The sequence below is a fragment of the Rhinolophus sinicus genome, chromosome 1 (genome assembly GCF_057876585.1).
Source record: "Rhinolophus sinicus isolate RSI-liver-muscle chromosome 1, RSI-T2T, whole genome shotgun sequence".
Classification (NCBI taxonomy): Eukaryota; Metazoa; Chordata; class Mammalia; order Chiroptera; family Rhinolophidae; genus Rhinolophus; species Rhinolophus sinicus.
Window position 1 is genome coordinate 85,879,137 of NC_142501.1, and position 5,341 is coordinate 85,884,477.

Here is a 5,341-nt window from a genome sequence, read left to right on the forward strand (position 1 = left end):
CCCTGCTCTGTTCCACCAAAATAACTGATTGCCTTAGAGGAGTTCAAATGGGGTTCAAATTAATGTGCAACGTGAATCTCAGATATTGTTTAAATAGGTAATTACATGAAAATGAGACCAGTGACTTTGGATGGATTTTTGGCAATAGGCAACACAAAATTATCCTAGTTTTCTAAAAAAGTAACATCTTCTTATCAAATTTATCATTACTGTTGACAGTATAGAAATAACTGTAAATTCACATTTTCTATGGGTTATGCAGACACTCTTTCCTATGCATAGTACAGGATGGTAAAAATAACCATGCAAGCTGAAATGTGACCTTTAAAATCTTTTGTCAAACATTAAAATTACTATTAATGTCATTGCTAATGTAATATTATTTACTGTTGGTTATACATGTATAAGGAAATTTAAAAAGCAGTAAAACTAACATTTAGTTAGTACACTGTAATTTAAAGCATTAGAAATATTGAGAAGTAAGGTGTTTTCTTTCATTGTAAAAACAACTTATCAAGAGTAGTCTGAACAGTACTTGTCTTATTCTTGTTGTATACCTTATAATATGAAGCAAGCATCATCACACACCTTTCAACATTTTATCTTTTCTACTTTCATTGTCATGAAATGTCTCTGATATTGTTTTTATAATGTGAAGATTTTTGCTGCTATTTCATCCCCTGGGACATCTTCATCCTTTTGTCACAATTACTTTCCTCATTTATGTTGACAAATTGCCTTCACTAAGTTCTTCTAGCTACATTTTTAGAGTCTTTCAACTGCAGCAGTGTCGACCTTCCCATGGTCAACTAATTTCTGCTATAACTTCATTTACATTAAGGTTAAAATTCACTCCCAGGGTTACCACTTTGTTTTTCTTTGCTGTATTTTCACCTTTCTGGGCCAATTCCCTCTCTCAATTATTTGTTTTTTAAACATGCCTACATGGATTTATCGCTGGGGAACAAAGAGGCAACACAACCCTATGCTTTGCTATCTAGACATAAACTGAATAGCGGAAGCATGCTGACCAATAAAGTGATACATTTTGGAAAAAGTGGTGTGAAGCGATTTTGTTATTTATTTTGGGGACTGAATAGTTGGCAGTGAAGTTTTGACTTTTTTGTATTCCTCATAGCTAATAGACCGTGGTAACTAAAATTTGAACCATGTTGTTGGGAGATTGGTATTTTAACTAAACTATGGTAACTGAAATTTGTGCATGTTAGAACCATGAAAAGCAAGGACTGCCTGTATTGGATTCCTAAAACAATTGTTGGGGCAAAGATTATAACTGCCATGAACTGTGTCACACCATAAGAACCTAGAAACATTTATTTTTGTGTCTCAATTTTAAATCATAAATAAAAATAATTGTTTCCAGTGTGGAAAATTAAGAAAAATGCTAATCTAATTGCCAGTCACTCCTTAGAATTAATAAATACAGATGTTGATCAAATTTGCAATTGAAATGTTTGGATTGACATACAAACTAATTTTCTTAGGATCATATTTGAGTAATGCACTATTACGTGTAATAGGATTTATCATTTATTAACATAAATAGATACACACAATCTCTTATTCATCCATTTTACTTAATGTTGTACATAAAACAATGACATTGAACTCACAGGATTAGCTTTCAGATGTAGGAATGAACACATATATGTGTTTATATATGAAACTATAACATTAGAGATACACACACAGAGTCAGCTATGCTGAAATGCTTGTCTGAGGGTATGAATTTGTTCCAGTAAGGAACGATTTGAGCATAATGCAAATTTTGCATTTGATTATGGATGATTTCATGTGAGAGAAACACTACCTAAATGCAGAAAATGGCACCAGATGAACCAAGCTGCATATGAATACACAAAAGGCACACAGGCACACACCTCAAACATCTACCAGCTGTTATTTTATCATGTATGTCATAAACTACAATCATCCACACCTAGTGTTACAACTTTCTGTCTCGTCTCAGATAATTCTCTACCATTTCACAATAACTCACAAGCTGCAGTCCTTCTGATGCTCACTTTCACAAGAGACCTTTAAGTTCCTTTCAAGATAAAATGCCATAATACTCGAAGTATTTGCATTTATTAACCATTTAAGATGGAGAAAACTGGGTTGCTGGTTTTATTAGATTCCTATCTCTCTCTCTCTCTGTCTCTCTTTTTTTTTTTTTTTTGGTGAGAACTAAAATTGTAGTTGGCATTTTCATTGTAGGCTGCAATAACAAAAACAAACAACAAGAAATTTGAAATAGGCTTGGCAAAAGATGACAATTCATCCTTTCCAGGGAAGCAGGAGGTCGGCCAGCAGCTTCCCTGCTGCTAGCACTCTGCTGGGTTTTGATCCTTCTTTGGGTTACAGTCTGGATCATTTACCTTATCTTCTTCTTCCCCTTCCTCGTCTGCTTCTCCACCTTCTCCATCATCATCATCATCATCATCATCATCATCATCATCATCATCAATCTTCAATAGCTTCTCCAGTAAAGTATAACATTGATCTTGGGATTATACCAGTTTCAAAGTCGGTAACAAGGATGGCTTCAGCATCGTCACCCAGATCTCCACCCTCAGGAACTTCAGAAGGGGCAAAAACATTAAAGAGTCATTGGCAACTGTATTAATCACACTACGGACCGTCCCACGTCCCTTGTGTTTCTGCTTCTTTTCAATGGTTTTCAAAGTCGCATTCTTCCCTTTTTTCCAATCTATCTGGCACCCTGTACAACCCATAATTTCTGGTCCATCAAAAGAATGGGGATCAGAATCATCTGGTTCTGACCTCGTTCTACATGTCTTTGTCAACACTTCATTTGCGAAATATTTATTGGGTTCAAAGTGAACTTCTAAGACAAAACTCATAGGCTGGCCAGCATCTGATAACTTCACTGTAATATCTTTCAAGTGCTTCAGAATAGGTCCATCATGTTCCTGAACTGTGTTACTGAACAAGTCAACATTCTTAAAAGCCGTCAACCAAAATTCAGGACTTCCGCTGGGGTCTTGCTTTTCTTCCTCTTTTTTCTCATCTTCAGTCTTGGCCTTTTCTTTCAGCAGCTCTGAAATTTCATCTTCCTCATCTGGTTTCCATTGACATTCTTCTTCTGTAGGTTCATAAATTGCATTAATGATCTCAAATCTCTTCTCAAATAAAGGCTGATAGAGAACAGCGTACTTTCTTTCAAGATCATGAACTTACTCATAGAACTTGGCTTCTATCTGTGCACACTTTACTAAGATTTTTGAAAGCATTCACTCATCTTTTAATCGCCTTAGGCAAGTTGTCAACGTCTGTCATGTTGTAAGAATGCCAAATACAGGTGGGGTGGCTACACAGGGACCAGGAGCCAGGCAGCCAAATGGCACAGGCAGTGACTCAGGGAAAGGTGGGAGGACCAGGAGCGAGCAGATGGTGCTAAAAAAGTGGTGCCTAGCTCTCTCTCTCGCTCTCTCTCTTTTTTAAAATGCATCAATGACATTGATGTGCCCTAACTTCATAAGGCCTGTGGTTTTTATTGTGTGACGTTGCAGTGATTTTTAAAACACACATATCATTTTATATAGATGTGTGTAGACTGTAACTAGAGTGTATGTAACTTTTTCTCTCTCAAGATAAATTCGCTGGTCTATAACAACTTAAAATCTGAGTGGTTGAATCCATTGCATGATGTTGTTTTTCAAGACTTTAAACATCTATGTGATAAAGCCAAATGTGACAAATAGTCAAAAGAATGACTACTCATCCTGACCTCTGAAAACAGACCTGAAACAGTGGACGTCATTTGCCTACTCTGTTAGTAAAACCTGAAATTGATCAGGAGAGTTTTTAGCTTTTACAGAGTAAGGTTCTACTTACCTAGCTTTGAATTCTCTGTGCCAGTCATTAGCAGACTGGAATGTGGTTCAGCATCACCTCGACGGCTTGTCTAAACACACGGTGCTGAGTTTCTGGTTAAGTCCAGGGTAGGGCTCAAGGTTTTGCATTTCCAAGTTCTCAGGTGATTCTAGGACCAACTTATTTGTTTGGCATTCTAGGCATAGTGCCTATAGCTCACTGTATTTTTAGTGGCCCATGAAAAGCATTTGATTTTAATCTCTCTTAAAATCCGAAGAAAATATGAGGTCAGATAATAAAGTTCGTGAACTTGTTGCAATGATGTTGCTAAAGTTTTTTGATATCAGAAGGATTATTCATTATGAATTTGTACCAACTGGACAAACAGTTAACCAAGTTTACTATTTGGAAATGCTGAAAGGCTTCATGAAAAAGTTAGATGACCTGAACTTTTCACCAGTAATTCATGGCTCTTGCATCACGACAATGCACCAGCTCACATAGCACTGTCTGTGAGGGAGTTTTTAGCCAGTAAACAAATAACTGTATTGAAATACCCTCCCCACTCACCTGATCTGGCCCCCAATGACTTCTTTCTTTACCCAAAGATAAAGGAAATATTGAAAGGAAGACATTTTGATGACATTCAGGACATCAAGGGTAATATGACGACATCTCTGATGGCCATTCCAAAAAAAAGAGTTCCAAAATTGCTTTGAAGAGTGGACTAGGTGCTGGTGTCAGTGCATAGCTTTCCACCGGAGTACTTCAAAGGTGACCGTAGTGATATTCAGGAATGAGGGATGTAGCACTTTTTCTAGGATGAGTTCGCGAACTTTATTGTCAGACCTCATCATTAACATAACAACAGTGAATATATAATAATGACTCCAAGCTGGACTATATTCATCTTTACATCAGCGTAGACTAGAAATATTAATTTTATTTATTTATTTATTTTTAATGAAGGAAGGGGCCCATGAAGACAAGTGACTTTGGTCGACGAAAGTCACTCTGTGTCCCTGAGTTTTGCTGCTGCTGCAGGCAGGAAGTGTACATTGAAAACCACTGCTCTCAACTTACCTATTTTTTAAGATTTTTCAGTGTTCTGGGTTTTATTCTGAATTGTTTTGATTTGTGCTGTTTCTACTCAGAAGAAACAGTTTTTAGTTCCTCCCGACAACACAAAGGAAAGTCAATGGAACAAAATGCCAATTTAAGTTCAGGAGGCGACGTGGGGCACGAGCAATGGTCAGAAACGTGGATCTGACGTGGTTATTCTATTCTTTATTCAGATGTACATTGTGCTTCCATGACTACAAAAGGACCAGTTTAAAAATTCAACCAGTGAGGAACCTGAAGGAGCTGAACTATACGACAATACCTCAGTAACACTGTGTGTTTGTATAGAACTGGTGTCCAAAAAGTAGTCTCTCACTCGTCTTTATTTGTTCCTCACAAGCACCCGTTCAGTAAGTATTGC

The 5,341-nt window shown here is 37.0% G+C and overlaps 1 pseudogene; it reads right to left on the minus strand.

Annotated features, from left to right (window-relative positions):
- Positions 1–2,229: 2,229 nt before the first annotated feature.
- LOC109437397 (nucleosome assembly protein 1-like 1 pseudogene) lies at positions 2,230–3,321 on the minus strand (annotated as a pseudogene).
- Between the last annotated feature and the right edge of the window lie 2,020 nt (positions 3,322–5,341).